This window comes from Elephas maximus, chromosome 1, assembly GCF_024166365.1.
Source record: "Elephas maximus indicus isolate mEleMax1 chromosome 1, mEleMax1 primary haplotype, whole genome shotgun sequence".
Classification (NCBI taxonomy): Eukaryota; Metazoa; Chordata; class Mammalia; order Proboscidea; family Elephantidae; genus Elephas; species Elephas maximus.
This window is the reverse complement of record NC_064819.1, coordinates 199,594,413-199,610,972: the sequence shown is the minus strand read 5'-3', so window position 1 is coordinate 199,610,972 and position 16,560 is coordinate 199,594,413. Positions and strand designations below refer to the sequence as shown.

General features: G+C 38.4%; 1 protein-coding gene across 12 annotated transcripts in view; it reads left to right on the top strand.

Annotated features, from left to right (window-relative positions):
- The window catches only part of EPB41L2 (erythrocyte membrane protein band 4.1 like 2), a 276,802-nt gene extending 260,650 nt beyond the window's left edge, over positions 1-16,152 (top strand). For 8 of the 12 annotated variants that reach the window (XM_049900692.1, XM_049900708.1, XM_049900685.1 and 5 more), the window contains one exon: positions 14,917-16,152. The gene's annotated coding sequence lies outside the window, so the exon portion shown is untranslated. The remainder of the gene's footprint in view (positions 1-14,916) is intronic. The other 4 variants (XM_049900763.1, XM_049900753.1, XM_049900778.1 and 1 more) reach the window with 1 other exon arrangement.
- Positions 16,153-16,560: the final 408 nt, after the last annotated feature.

Sequence of the window (16,560 nt, the reverse complement as noted above, 5' to 3'; positions counted from 1 at the left end):
TTGGAGACTCTGTAGGGCAGTTCTACTCTGTCCTATAGGGTCACTATGAGTCAGAATCAACTCTGTGGAAGTGGGTTTGGTTTTTTTGTGTGTGTGATTACATTTATATCTTATTTTTTTGTTGCTATTTAAGTGATTTTTTAATTGAATTTTCTAAAGGTGGTTGTTTTTATATGTCCTTCTGATCCCGAGACTATGGCCACAGGGATATCAAGGTCACAAAGAATAACTTGGAGGTTGCCAAGAACTTATTTATAAGTGTTTTCAAGTCTGACTGAGACCTCTGACATTTAGAAATAAATACGAGTATTTGAAGTCATAAAAAAAGAATTTTCTAGCTGTTGCTGGTATAGAGAGATGCGATTGATGTCCTATATTGATCTTATATCTAGGAATGTTACTCTTTATATTTTAGATACTGTTTTCAACACAGGGTATACAAAAGGCCTGAAGACAGAAATCATTTAAAAGTTTTGCGCTAGCAAAAACCCAGTTGCCTGAATAAATGTGTTAAACATTGATCTTGCTGATTTTTGACATGTATTTCCTTAATGGCTTTATATATGGAAGGCTGAGGGCCTTCTTAGCTGAGAGTCAGAAGACCAAGTACTGCTTTAACCTTGCCAGCTAAAAGCTATGTGACATTGGGCAAGTCAGTGTAGATGAAACAGTCTACCCTTCCCAACTCATAGGATTTGTTATAAGGATATCATAAGGATTTTAAGAATTATTTAAGGATACTGTAAAATAATAAGAAAATTGAGTGTTATACAATGCAGGCTGATAACACTGGGTAGTTTTCCTCTAGGAATCAATTACTTATTAATCAGGAATATAAGACAAAAATCAGTGGCTACTGTGAGGTTTACTAATACCCCTCCCTTCATTTGTAGCATTTTAATTTTTTAAATGAGTTAGGCATATCAGTTATTCCAGGCACCTCGTATTCTTTTTTTTTGCAACTCACACACACAGACACACAACTTTTAAAGTTTGCCTGTCTTAGAGGCCAGCCTTTATGAGCAGCCTTGGTGAACAGATTCAGGAAATTAAAGTATAAACTCAGATATAAGGTGAGCAAACTGGATCGATTTGGAAAGATTCATTTATTCATTCAAAAAATATTTACTTAGTGAGTGCCAAAATACGCAGGATGGAGCTGGGCATTGGGGAAACACTGGGTTAAACAGTAGCCTTCCTCAGGGAGGTTGTTCTGGGGGCCGGGAGGAGCAGGTGTGGGTATTAACAAACACAATCTAATTACAAATTTGGTAAATACTCTGAAGAAAATAAAATGCTATGAGAGCATAAAATGGGAGACATGACTTATTACAAACTTAACCTATTACTTGAGAAAGAATGTTTGTTTGAGTTGAAATCTGAAGGACGAATAGGAGACACCATTCTGTGTCTCAGAGTCATTTCAGCATCTCCACCCCCACTGGTTACAGCTCTGTCTTTAAAAATTCCCTTTGCTGGTCAGACTGTTAGAGCTGGGAAGAATGTGTTTGTACTGCTCCAGCTACCCTCTGGCTGCCCTACCGGCACCTCACAGGCAGCAGGTAGGCCAGGCAAAGAGCATTACCAGGGCAGACGCTGAAGGTCAGAAAAGAGAATAAATAACTCTTTGAGATGTATCTGCCCTGTCTTCCTTTTTCAGACGTGGAAAGCTCTCCTCCTACCTGACCTCATCTTTTGGCGTGGCTCTGAGCTTTTGATCAAGCATTGAGTGTCGGGGGAAAGGAGAGCAAACAGATAGATGGTCAAAGAAGAACCTGCAGGGGACTGACCCTTACTAGTCTGCCTTTCCCAGCTCTGGGTATTGGCCAGCTATGAGGCAAAAAGGAACTGAATACAAAAATTGTATTAAAAAGAAAACATACAAACATGAGATGTGTATGTCACTAAAAAAAAATTTTTTAATGCTGTTTCAAGGACTGCTCCTCCCTCCCAATGTATCCTGAATGCATATTTAAAAAAAGAAAAAAATTTTTTTTTGGACACAAAATGTTGCTGACCTTGTCACTACTGGACTGGTGTTCCTGAACAATCTGATCAGGAGGGAGGATTCCAGGCTCAGTGGTGTGGTCTGTGTGGCCTCAGAAACAAGGAGCCACACACAGGAGAGGGAGTTTCTGACACTGTTTCAGTTGGCACCATGAGCTCTCTGAACCCAGACTTCAAACGAGCCTCCCTGACTCCTAGAGTCATCATTGATGTCGAGAGAAAAAGTGAACAAAACCTCCTTTCAACTGAAAGCAGTAGGGCAGCCAAAGGATGAAGGGACAGGAGCAGCCTCTCATGCAGTCATTCATTTTACTCATTCACTTATTAATTACACAAATATGTATTGGGCACCCACTGTGTACTAGCTACTGTTTTACCATGGAGATTTCAAATCAAAACAAGGTCTGTACCCACAGACAAGAAATCAGTGGCAACAGATTAGAGTTTCAAGTTTCGTAGTGAGTTTTGAACCTGTTTTGGTTCAGGATGGGACATCAGAGATGACCTTCCACTTGAGCTTCAGGGTGAGCAGGAGTTAGCTCAATGAAAGAAGGAGTGGAGGGTATTACAGGAGCCATGAACCTATGACATGCTAGGTCCAGCACAAAATCAAGTGTCACAGGATTACAGGATACTTGTAGGGGAGTGATGGGACATGAGGGGAGGAGAAAGTCAGAGGCCAGGTCGTAAAGAGTCATGTAAGCCAAGGTAAAGAGGCTGAATTTTATCCTGAAAGCTGTGGGTACTCTCTTTGTACGTAAGCTGCTAAGGAGGTAAATGTTTGTGACTCGTTGACTGTTTGCATAAGGATATAGAAGTTAGTGAGTTGGGAAGGTGGGGGAGCAGGGCAGAATCACAGATAGCTCCCAGGTTTCTGGCTTGGGTGACTGAGTATCAGGGTAGTATCTGTATTTTGAATCATGGAATACATGAGTTTCATTTTCTACATGTCATGTGGAACATGACAGTCCTCTCTGCTTAGCTGTCTCAAAGCAAAGGTATGTTTTTGTTCTATGGTACTTACTGTAGGAGACCAGCTGCTGTAGCAAGTATGAAGGTGGCTCAGAAGTGAATCTATAAGGCCCCATCTTATATACATACAGTTCGTAGTTTCAGTACATCACACATGGCATGACCAGCTGGAAATTTGCCCGGTTGGCTGAATGTTAAGAGAAAGCATTATGTAGCTGATTTACCCAGGTTCAAATATGTTACTTTCTGGTCATGTGACCTTGGGCAGGTTATTCTGTTCCTCACAATGGGGATGATAACAATTTACAGAAGGGTTTGTTGCCAAGGGTGTTTGTAAGAGCTTTTTGTAACTTATAGAGTGAACCACTTACTTTTTTTATTTTTAAGGCTCAAATGAAATTTTAAAATTTTCTAACCCCAGATAATGTTGAGTTTGAGATGCCTGTAAAATGTCTAAAAGGGGAAGCCCAGGAAACAGTCAAGAGCTTTGAGAGCACTACAGGTGTCTGAGCAGGAGGTGGAGACCTGAGAGTCCTCTGAAAGTGTGGTCTACTGATGGAGCCTTCTGCCTGACTGATATTACCCAGCGCAGGTTCAGAGAGTTATGGCCTGGGGAGCACAGGAGATGAGGAGGTAGGAAGAAAACGGGGAGAAAAGGTCATCACAGAAGCTTTGAGAGAAGATAACTTTAAGGAAAAAGTAATCAAGTATTAAATATGTCAGATAAATCAAATGAAAGTGTCCTTTGATTTGGTTTGATGAATTGATGCTATAAAAGTTAGCCTGAAGGTCTTTGTCAGAGTTGCTTCAGTCAAGAAGTAGGGATGGAGCCCAGTAACGGGTTGCAGAAATAGCAGTTTCTCACAGAGAATGCTTTCAAGAATCTGAAAAGGCCTTTGACTATTAGGGCCTTTTTCTTTTCTATCAGCTTTGCCTGTCTTTACCTGAGAAGGCAGAGAATATTAGGTATTCCAGAGCCACTAGAGCTAGTGCTGTGATTACTAAAAGTTTGTTAAATCCATTATTTCTGGACCTGTTAGATATACTGTGAGTCCCACCCCTCATGTCCCCAATAAATAACTGTAAGTTAGTGGTATTGCTTTCCTGTACTATTATGCTGACATTAACACTAGTTTTAAAGAAGATAATATTGTGTTCTAACCAGCATTTCAAAGTCAGGGTGATGTTCATGGTTTCAAAACTGAACTCTGAAGTCAGACAGGAAATTAGCATCATTTTTTATCTGACTAACTTGACAGGAGCAAAGAACTGTGTTGCCCCGGTTCATCAGGTACTACTCATTTACACATGGGCCCTGATGAGCAGCACCCTCGCTTTGAAAAGAAGCTCGAACCTATTGACTTCCAGATGACTATTTCCAGTTCAGGAGCCAGGATTTCTTCAGGCATATCAAATGAGTTGCATTTTTATTTCATTCTGTTTGCCTGGTGCCAGCCTCATACCTAAAATTAGCATCTTTTAACAGCTTGGCTTTCCATATAGATTAATCAAACCTAAAATGAAAACTTCTACATAGAAATGAAAGGTCAGTGCACAAGGAGAAGATAGTTTTGGTTTAGTGGGTTTTCTGGGCAGCCAGCTTGCACGCTGGAATGCTGTGGAATGCACTAATTTGACATTTGTAAACCTGGCAGGTACTATCAATGAATCAGTTACAATATATTTGAACTACCCAACAAAAGAGGCTCTGGATGCCACTGCCACTGTGTATACATTAGCACCACTTAGTCACTGATCCCCCAGGCTTTGCTCTTGGACAAAATCTTTATTGACTATTGTTTTTGCAAGTGAAATTATCTTCAATGTTTTTTCTGGTTATAAAAAAGGGAGAGTAGAAAATGTAAGTGACCCAGACTTCCTCTGCTTGCAGAGACAGATAATCTATCGTCATAGTCTGTGTGTGTGTCTTTGTATATACACACACACCTCTCTATGTAGCCTGGTACTGTTGATTCGATTTTATATCCTGCTTTTTTCTTCCATTTAACAGTACATTGTAGGTGTCTTTCCTTGCCATTATATACAGATTTCCCTTATTTCTCAACAACCATTATATAGATGCATCATGGTTTACTTAATCCCTGTTGATGGACATCGCAGTTGTTCCTCAATTTCCACAATTAACATTCACAGTTGTTACACTCGTACTAATAGTTTAAGAACACCCCTGTTTCCTTACAAACCTTGCCGGCGCTAAATGTTGTAAGACATTTGAAAAAGCCTTTCCCAATCTGATAAGGAAAGAACATTTTTTTATTTCATTTCTTTAATTGCTGGTGAGGTTGGACCACACACACACATACACACACAGAAACACACACAAACACAATTTGTGTCTCTTTGAATTGCCATGTTGTGTTTTTTGCCCTTTTTTATGTTCAAGTGTGTATTTTTTCTTAATGATTTAAAGGTGTTAACTCTTTAGTCACAAATATTGTAAATTTTTCCTCAGTTTTTCATTATTATTAAGGATTTGAAAAAGGGGCAAGGCAAATGGAGGGAGGGACAAGACAAAATGGACAAATTGTAGTGTGGTGAAATGAGTTCCTTTATGTGGCCTCTTGTCTTGGTTCTTTGGAAAAACAGCTTGAGAGATTTTTCACCTAAGCCCTGAGGAGTTACCTTTGCCCTGGTTTTCTACCCTAGTGGATTCCTTACATTTCCTGCGTAAACTGTAAACAAAAGTTCCTGTGATACTTTTTTTGTCCTAGACTGCAGAATACCCTGTGTTTGGTATGCACCTTGTAGGAATTGGTCAGTATACTCATGCAAATGAGGTAACTGAATTATCCAAATTAGGCCACTGTAACCTGCTATGCACATGAATTGGTCAGTTTGTAGCCCCCACTGGGAGGGGCCATGAAATTGACACTGAGTTATTTTATATATATATATATATATACAGCCAACCCCACAGAGGTTTTTCACACAGAAAGAAGCAGCAAAAAGCAGAAGGAAGAAAGAAGAGAGAAGAAGCAGAGAGAGAGGAGACAAAGAACCTCTTAAAAGGGCTGAAGACAGCAAGAGGCCCAGAGGGGGCTGAGCAGCAGACTCAGTGATGACAGCAGGGCTAAGAGGAGCCTGTCCTAAGGGGGCCAAGAGGAAGCCTGCATGGCTGAGATAGCTATCCTGCACTGAAGAAGGGAAACTTTGCTTACATATTTTCTGATCCTGATCCCAATTTTACCTTGTTACTTTCTTAATAAACCACTTAACTATAAATACAATTTGTGAGTTCTTTGAGTCCTTGCAGTGAATTGCTGAACCCAAAACGGGGTAGGGGGGAAGAGTGCTGAGAGGAGGGAGAGTGGTCAGTGTCAGAGATGGAGTTGTACAGCATCTTGGAAAATGTGGAAATCTGGAATGTGTTTGACCTCTGCCACATAGAAATTGGCTTTATGCTGACTGTTAAATTTGAAGTTATTTGTACACAGAGAGGTGCAGGCTATATCCAGCCCATAGAGTTTAAACATTTTTTTTTTTGACCCAAACAATATTTTTTAGAATTTGAATTAATCATTAATGCCTAAAATTGGAAGATATCCAGCAATTCTAGAAAAATCAGAAGACCTGACAATATTGAGCACACTCCCTTATAGCCACAATGCTGTAGCTAAATATGAGCTGCCGCCCTTAGCGTAGGGAGAAGCTCTAGATGCCACCACAGTCCCGTCATCTCTTCACTCTGTCTGAGGTCCCTGATAGCCGTCTCTCTCCCTCATACATGTTACCCGCCTGACCTCTTGGGCGGTGGTGAGGTTTAATGACTTTGTTACTCTAGTAACTTAATTAAGAGTGTGGAAATTAAAAGAATATTTAATCTCAGCAGTGTATAGAGCATCTTTTCTCTCCTCACTCTTCTAAATGAGGGATTAGGATCCCAGAGATTAAATTGTCATAGGTCATCTATACTCAGAAATGAAAATTCAGATCATAAAATAGGATCCATGTATAAACCTAAGTATAATGGGTCTGAAGAAATTCTATAATGTTAGACATCCTAGAAATTATTTTTGAAATATGCCCATGTGGGTGGCATTAGGAAGGAATTTTGGATATGGCAATGGATTAACAAGTTTGTGTGTGTGTTTAAAGTACTCTTGTCCTCATGGAGATTACATTCCAAGCACATGGTGGCCCTATTTTTAGTTAGCGTTAGAGCAAGTGGGAATCTAGACCTGTGCTTTCCAGTATGATAGCCAGTAGCCACATGCCGCTACTGAGCGCTGGAAAGGTGGCTAGTCTGAATTGAGATGTGCCATAAGCATAAAACACACGCTGGATTTCAAAGACATAGGAAAAAAAAGTAAACTGTCTCAATAATTTTCTTATTGAGTACATGTAGAAATGATATGTTGGATATGTTGGGTTAAATAGAATCTGCTAAAAATGTTCCTTTTTACTTTTTTAATGTGGTTTCTAGAAATTTTTTAATTAAGTGGCTCACACTAGTGTCTTGCAGTACGTTTTGTTAGATAGAACTGACTTATGGATGGTGAAGTGGGGGGAAACTTAATATAATTTAAGTCTGTAAGTATGGATGTGTTAAAGGGTTAAAGAGTATTGTTTTTTAAGATTCTGTTCTTATTTGACTTTAAGGGTGAAAGAGACTTTTTCCATGTTCCCTCAGCTAATAAGTAAGGGATGGATCTAGAGATGAATTCTATTGATTTCTACTAACCTTCCTATTTAAGAAAACAAAAAACTTACAATAATGGTTCATATGTGGGTCGAAGATGTCTTTCAAAGGGTTGATGCTTTTGTTACTGAGTATTTTTTGAGCTCAACTTTTATATGAGGCTACAGAGAAAATGTCTTTTCATCTCTACCTATCTTATAAACCAAAGATTCACAGAGGCTTAACTAGAATAGAATATGTTGACTGTAACCTTATTGTTGTCCATTTGTTATTTTAAAAAGCTTTAAGATTTTGTAAAATGCTTTCATATGGAGTTTCCATAAGATACGAACCTAGCAGAATAAACCAGAAGATCTTACTAGTTTTAGGACCAAACACTACCCTTAGAAATCTTTGTCATATCTTCAGAGATTTAGAAAAGCCAATTATTTAAAGAAGTGACCTCTGGGGATATCACAGATACATTCAACAAAAAAGAACAGAAGTTATGAACCCGATGTTTTTTCACTTAAGCAAGAAAACTGGCCAATGAAAGTACTGAGTCAATTCCAACTCATAATGATGCTACAGGACAGAGTAGAACTGCCTCATAAGGCTTCCAAGGAGTGGCTGGTGGATTTGAGTTGTTCACCTTTTGGTTAGCAGCTGAGCTCTTTAACCACCATGCCACCAGGGCTCCATTTTCTTCCTAGAGACAGTGCAATTCTACTTCTTTTTTGCCTCCCAAGCCCATGTTCCTCAGCCTTGCCATGTAAATTAGTCCTCGTTATTTTCACTTATTGATATACATCGTGAGGCTGCCATGTTCAAGGGACTACTGTAATTGTTGTGAGAGAGATGAAGGCATAGCAACATGTGTACAAATAACATATAGAGTGAAACATGGTATGTCTTAAGAGAAACCTAGGTGAAGGGCTGTGAAAATTGATGGGAGGAGAAACTTTCTGACTCGTAGATCAGGGAAAATGTTCCCCAAAAGGCAGTAGGTAAGCTCCTCTGTGCAGGGCACTGGGGAGGATTTTGACATCGGGAGATGAAGCAGAGAAGAGAGAACATGTAGGAAAACAAGAGGACGGGTATCAGGAATTGCTGATGCTACGTTGTAGTTGTGTGTCAAGTTTGCAGCAGACTCAGAAAGATTTGTCAAAGCCAAATCGGAGAGCAGCAGACTCAGAAAGATTTGTCGAAGCCAAATCAGAGAGAGTCTTACATTCCCTGCAAGCATCTTAGTTTGAACTGTGCCCTATAGGTCATCTGTGTAGAGGATCTGAATGCGGAACAGCGTTTTCAGTGCTGTCCTATAGTAAAAAAAAAAAAAAAGGACACATATAAATAAGGTTTGCACACCTTGTACATGAAATTACATGACATATTGCTTTGCAGAAAGATTGATCATGGGAATCCTTCAAATAACAAATTTCCACCAATGAAGCTGAAACGTAATTCACTTTACAAAAATTTATTTTGGACAGACTGTCTTTTCAGATTGCAGCTTTGATACAAACCTAAATGAACAAGTAAAACCATAGTTTATAAAATCAGTAAAGTTGTTTTAAAATGATGCAGAAGGAAGCATAAATGCTACCTTTCCTGCGCACCATAAAATATATAGGTGCAAAAAGAAAAGTGGTGAATTTTTATGGGAGCAAAAGATAGGATTTTCAAATTTCGCTCACCCAGTTGCTTGTAACCTGCTCTTTAAGGTTGAGTTTATGTTTTCTTTTGAAAGGAAATTCTGAATTGCTGTATGGCAGAAATTCTTTGCTAGCGTGTATCAAGCGTAAAGATTCTAACATAAAAATTACTACACCTGCACCTTGTTTATCAACTGTCTCATTATCCGACATTTCACGTTTACAATAGTAAAACTACTATCCGACTATTTTGCACATTAACAACGTATGTCTGACAGTAACAGGCGCCAAGGTGTGAGACGAGAGAACTCTGACTGTGATGGTTAAGGTTATGTGTTTACTTGGCTGGGCCATGATTCTCAGTGGTTTCACAGTTATATAATGATGTAATTTAGCAGTCATGTAATGGTATAGTTATCCTTCATTTTGTGATCTGATGTGGTCATCCTCTATTTTTGCATAATGCTGATTTTTATGTAATGACTTGTTCTTTGGAACCTAACCATGTCAATAAGTGAGGAGTGGGTATATTAGCTTTCAAGAAAAACCACCTAATTGAATAAATGAGATCACTAGTTGTTTGTGCTTTCCTCAAAAGTGAGAGAGTATAATTAAAAGCAAAAAGAGAAGTTTTGACCAAATATAAGGTAAAAGGGAAGGTAGGTACTGTCTCTGAACAGTATGAGAGTAAGACAGCTGCAGGCTTGTGAAAGGCAAAGACATGCCTTTTGGTTGTTTTTTTTTTTTTTTAACAGATTTGGGGAAAAGATCTCAAAATTGTCTCTCTTGAAAGCAAAAATACTTTAATTGATTTGTGTTTTTAGCAAACTTGAAACTGAATTTTTGTCTTGGAACTGAAATTGTGTTAATTATATGTTACTGAGTATAACGTAGTTGTCATTCAGAGGAGACAGGGCTCAGGGAGGGACAAGCTAGTCCTAAAAGGCACAGAGACGTGGGCTTCAGAGAGCCCACATGCGAATCAAGAACCTCATGAGAAAATACCGTAGTGATACCAGAACAGCGTTGATGTTCAGGCAAACCAGGCAAAGCAAATCCGTTCTGCTGAATTATTTGTAGGATAGTTACTGAGCTTCTTGTGAATGAAAGGAAAGAAAGATTTAATTTTCTTCCTGTATTCTTCAGATAGCATATAAATATCTGTGGGAGAAGGAAACAGCAACAGGTTAGGAAGAGCAGAGTCTGTATAGTTGTCAAACTTAATGGTTTCAGGACCCCTTTCCACTCTTAAAAATTATTGAAGACCCCAAAGAGCCTTTGTTTACACATGAATTTAATCTATCAAAATTAGCCTATTATAAATCAAAACTGAGGAGTTTAGAAAATATTAAGTTAAAACGACAACCATAAACTCATTGCATATTAACATAAATTAACATTTTTTGTTGAAAAGTAAATGCCAGGACCCCCAGGACCACACTTAGGTTTGGTAATTCACCAGGAAGGCTTACAGGACTCACATATAATTGTACTCATGGCTAAGATTTATCATAGTGAAAGGAGGATACAAAGCAGAACCAGCAAAGAGAAAAGGCACTTGGGGCAAAATCCAGAGAAAGCCAGGCTTAAGCTTCCAAGAGTTCTCTCACCGTGGAGTCACACAGGATTTACTTCATTCCACTGCAGTGAATTGACAACACGTGTAAAACATTGTCTGTCAAGGAAGCCTATTAAAGACTCAGTGCCCAGCATTTTTATTGGCAACTGGCCCCATAGGCACCCTTCATCTGACAAGCACCGATATTCCAAACTCACAGAAGGAAAGTAGGTGATCAGCATAAACTATTGTTTGGACAAACAGTTTGGGCACAGTGAGCCACTCGGATCAGGAAATGGTAGAAAGCCTCCTCAACAGTTCCCAGACACAAGCCAAGAGCCAGCCTTGCAAGCAAACCTTTCTAAGGACAGCAGTCTCCGGCCTGCTATGTTAATTCTTTTCCACACAGTACCTGTATTTTCTGAAACAAACAAAAAATTCAAAGAGTGACATTGTTTTTTGCAAATTTTTAAAAGTCTGGCTTAATAGAAGACATGGATTCTTAAACCTGCCTCTGCATTCAATCTGTTGGAATATGTTGTTTGATTAAAACATGATGAAAATGTAGTTTACCTGAGATACGTAGGTAGAAAAAAAAAGTAGTAGTTAAATAGTCTTTTCATATAATTGTGGATTTTTCTTTGATATTTCACCCAAGCTCAACAAACAGTAGTTTCTGAAAGATTAGTTACAAAGTAGAATCAAAACCATACCAGTGAACTTCTCCTGTTTATTACAGTAAAATCCATCGTTCAATCTTGCACTTTGAACGGAACTTTTATCTATGCTTGATTTTATCACAGAGCCCTGGTGGTGCAGTGCTTAAGAGCTACAGCTGCTAACCAAAAGGTTGGCAGTTTGAATCTACCAGCTGCTCATTGGAAACCCTGTGGGGCAGTTCTACTCTGTCCTGTAAGATTGCCATGAGTTGGAATTGACTCAGCGGCAGCAGCTTTGGTTTTTTTTTTTTTTTAAATGACATATAATTTTATAACATTGTTTTAGGCCATTTGGAAAATATTGGTTCACCCAGTTATGCAGATCTCTCAAATACTGAAGTATTTTAGTATACAATATCAAAAAATCACATTTGTTAATAACACTGCTGATCTTATCAGAAGGGAAGCTGTCAATCTCATGGTGGCTGAAACATTTTCCAAAAATCTAATTTTCTCTTGAAAGCTTGAATTTTATCATTGCAACAAATACCGTCAGTTGTTTTCCTTGATGTGACAGGCTACTTTATTTTCAAGAAAATGTCTGCCAAATAACCAAATGTGAATAACATAGTTTGTCGCTTAGTTGTTATTTTAAGTAAAATAAAGTGTGCCAGGAAAAAAGTGGCTCATTCAACTCAAGAATCACACAGTCACACAGTGGAAGTGCTTTATGTTTACTTCTCATTTCAGTCCACACAATGTTTTAAAAAAACAAACAAAACATGTATGCAGGCATTAAGATGTAATAGAATTAATAACTTTTTCTGTTTTATTAAGGACATTCTTAAGTGAAACTGGCTTTTTTTTTTTTAACTGTGAGTATTTGGTGGTAAAGAATACAATGACTTCTGGTGCAGTTTGGTGATACTGCCTTGACTTCTGCTGTCAGCAGATTTATTCACTTTTTTTTTTTTTTTGTACCATCAATTAATTTGTCAACTCAGTAAAAAGGGCATATAATATCTTAGTGTTGTTATGAAAATAGTTATGACTTCACACGCCCAGAAAGAGGCTAGTGATCCCTCTGGTTCTGCAGACCACACTTCAAGCACTGCTGAGTCTCTGTAGGTTTCCAGGCGCTGGTAATGTCAGGGGAAAGCTAAAAAAAGTGGCAGCAGTACTAGGATCCATATTCGCTAAGCAAAGCAAACAGAGCTACCAGCCAGCTCTCAAAGAACAAGTATAGATAAGACTGAAGGTCACAGAAAACTCTCAAATCCAGTTTAATAGGTAGTTTATCAATTTCCCCCCCTCAAGCCCCCACATTTCTTTTCATAATTGCTAACCTAGAAAAGGACAACTTTGTCTTTTCTCCATTGATTCTTTTCCCTGCCTAGAATCAAGCAGAAAGAAGTATTAGTGAGTAATGAAATAGCCTGAGGCAGACAACAGGGTGGGAAGTGGTGAATTGGATTAATCAGTCTGTCTTGAATAATCTAGAGGAGATAAATCTAAATGGTGGGTTTTTTTTTTTTTTTTTTGGAGTTTTTTGGTGATGCCATGTATTTTCACTAATGGAATGGATACTGAATCATTTGTTGATGGTTTTTTTAGTAATAATAATTGAAAAAATGTGGTTCCAATTTCAGGTTGACTTTATTAGTCCCATGTTCCATGAACATGAACCTCCCAAGGGTAGAAAATGTAGCAGGAACAAATATGTGCCAGAACTCTTGAAAGAGTTAAAACAAGACTTCATTTTATCTAAGCAAATATCTAAGCATTCTAGTTGACTACCACTTTCCAACTTCCTGTGTAATTACCTACCATTTGCCAAAACTTCCAACCAAGCTGAAATAGAAAATGAAACAATTGCTGTCTGAAAATCCTTTTCTCTCTCAGGGACAATGCGTTATCGTTAGTTTTTGTCTACCTCTCTGTTAACTTCTTTAGTCCTCTCTCCTACCTACCACCTTTGATCATAGGCTCCTGCTAGTCTCAGTGCCTTCTTACTTATGCTCACATGTGACTTAGTTCCATCTGTTGGTTTCACTTATCCCTTAATGCTGACTTCCCATCTAGGCCCTAGTCCTCATGCCTTGCCCCACTGAAGCCTGTCATTCTCCCTCTTTCCTTGAGCTCCCAGACTCCAAACCTTACAGTCTTCTCTGATATTTCCTTCTTGCTCACTGTGTTTTGTGATTCTGCTACTTCAGTGGTACCTCTCACATTCCTGTCTTCCACTTGATTTTCTTATAACCACTCCAGTCTGGGTCGTCACCATCTAACTATGATACATGACATTTCTCATCTTCCTCATCCAGCCTGGGCCACTCCATGTACCTCCTAACTGGTGTGCCTGCGTCCACTCTTTTCCCTGTTCATCGCACTGAAGCTGCAGAGATGTGTTCAAACCCACATCCAGCCCTGTGGTACCCTGCCTCAAAACCAAAGGAGGGAACCAAATCCAGCCTCCTTTTCTGGGCATATCTTCTTCCTCTTCAGCTTTCTGGCTTGCTGACTTTCACACTCTGCTCTGGACCATTGCAGTAGACTGACGGTCTTTTTGTTTTAATGCTCTCTCTGTGAACTCATTCTTTTTTTGGCTATTGATCAAATTTGTACTTCTTAGTCTAATATTAGAGAATGGATGTAATATTTTTTTACCTAACCATCTATTACTTATTGTATCAATACTTTAATAATGATGGTGTCTTACTATCCTAGCCCTTCTATTCATTCCCACCTCCTCCCCGTGTACACGTACATCTTTATACCCATCTTAATGTTACACACTTTCTCACTTCCAAATTGCCTTACTCATTCTGTCCTTCCACCTGAAGCACCCTTTCTGTTCATTTCAGCAAAGTCAAGATCCAGCTTGTTTTCTTTCTTCCTGAAGCTAGTTTAAGACCTACATTAAGTTTCTCTGTTTTTTAGATTCTTACTATACAAATGGAGTCCCTGGGTGGCACAAAGAGTTAAGTGATTACTAACTGACAGTTTGCCTTTCCAGCCCAGAGACTCCTCAGAAGGAAGGCCCAATGATCTCCTTCCGAAAGGTCACAGCTTTGAAAACTCTGTAGAGCAGTTCCACTCTGCACACATGGGTCACTTTGAGTCAGACTCTATGACAATGATTTTTTTTTTTTTTAACTATACAGATTATGTTTAGGTTAACTATTTTTTAATGTGCTCTAATTTTCCAGTTGATTCTAGTGTAATAGTCAATTCTGTAGATATTGTAAGGCCCTCCAGAGTTTGAACAGGCTCTTGTCCTTGTCCTTGGTAAACATTGTTTACTATAGAATTAGACAGCTAGCAACTGTTGATTGCTTGATTTGAAATATGGTGAATGTTACATATTTTTCAAACCTCCCTTTTTGTAATATTTAAACCTTATTTCTCTCTTATTTTCCCTCCTAGAAATTCGTTTCTTGAACAACATTCAACTTTGAGAACCTGAAGAATTTTGACCATTCCAAGTCTTAATACCACACCACTACTCCAGCAAATTCATACTACAACTGGTAACAATGACCAGGAGCCCGAAGATTAAAATCCCAACACCAAACCTTAACCTAACAGCTCCGGTCTATACTGTTCCCTCGCATTTTAATATATTATTTTGTTTTATAACCACTTTTTTAATATTCATTGGTTCTTTTTTTTTTTTTTAATTAGGGCGTTTTGTTTTTGTTTCCTGTTTACTTTGTGTACAACTACCTGCTTTGTGCGACTTACCTTGATCAAATGATAGTGAACAAAGCCAGCCCAAGCTGGTAAGGTGCTGTTCACTTGAACAGGTGCTGTTGTGCGGAAAGGAAACTCTACAACTAATTTAGATAGTGGCTTTCTTTTTTCCAGATTCTTTGCATTGAATCCTTACAGTAAATATTTGCAGAGTTTTCAGATTGCAGTAAATATACTGTATGAGAAAATATTAATATGGATTAAAAGCATTTTCTTACATCTTGAAAATTTTCTAATGTTCAAGAATTTCATTGGGGATATTTTTTATATTGAACACTCTTGACTTTCCAGTCCTGTGACTTTTTGCTTTCAGTGGAAAGTCAGAGAATCTCCAGACTGGAGAATTACGAAGAAGTTTGCTGACCATGCACTGTGTCTGGAAACCCTTTTGCACCACAGTGCCATTGCTTCTCAGAAAACACGCTCTTCGGCAGCATTCCAGAAACGGGAGGGAGGGAAAAGAGAAAACTATTTCTCCCCTTCTACTAAAAGACTCAGGCAGCTTAAAACCTTAGTGCTTTCTTTCTTAACATGTCCAAATTTCAGTACCTTCCATTATTTGAACACTTGTGTAGTATGCTTGCTTTGTATTAAACCTCCTTGTCTACATGTAAAACTTACCTTTTATTATTGAGGAGGTATATCTCTTTCAGATAGTTTGATGATTCGCACAGGTTTGAGGATGCTGGTGAGAGGAACAGGGGCTGTGGTCATCTTTGTTGGTTATGAGAAAGCTAAACTGTTTAAAGCTGACACCAGAGACCTGATAGGGACTTATTAACTGTATTGAACATTTTTTCCTTTGCTTTTGACCATATGTATAGTTATGATGCCAGATTAGATTTACAGCAGCTTCAAGTTGTATTAAATGATATTTTGCTTTCTGTAATAGTGTTATAAAATAAAGTTTGTTTATTCTCTAAACTTGTGGCTTCTGTTTTTATAGACATTTAAAGAAATGAACTCAAATGGTATTTTCAGTCAGAAGTCCTAATATTTTGTGGAATGTAACATTTAAAAAATCTTATTTAGATCTGTTTTATAATTGAATGATACAACCAGTATCACCAATTTGAAATCATTAAAACAATGTTGAAAGTTTTTAAATGTAATGTTCAGAGTGCCAGGATTCCTTCTATCTGGTAAAACAACCCAGCCCAGCTTTTACAAGTTCTCCAAGGGATATTTTGCTTGTTTTGTGTGTTTTTGTTTTGTTTTCAGGAAATCTTTTAGCTGTGCCACCTGAATCTGCCCCTCTGCTGCATGTCCTACTTTACCATCTACTATGCTTTCATGCATTAGGCAAACCAGGCTCTG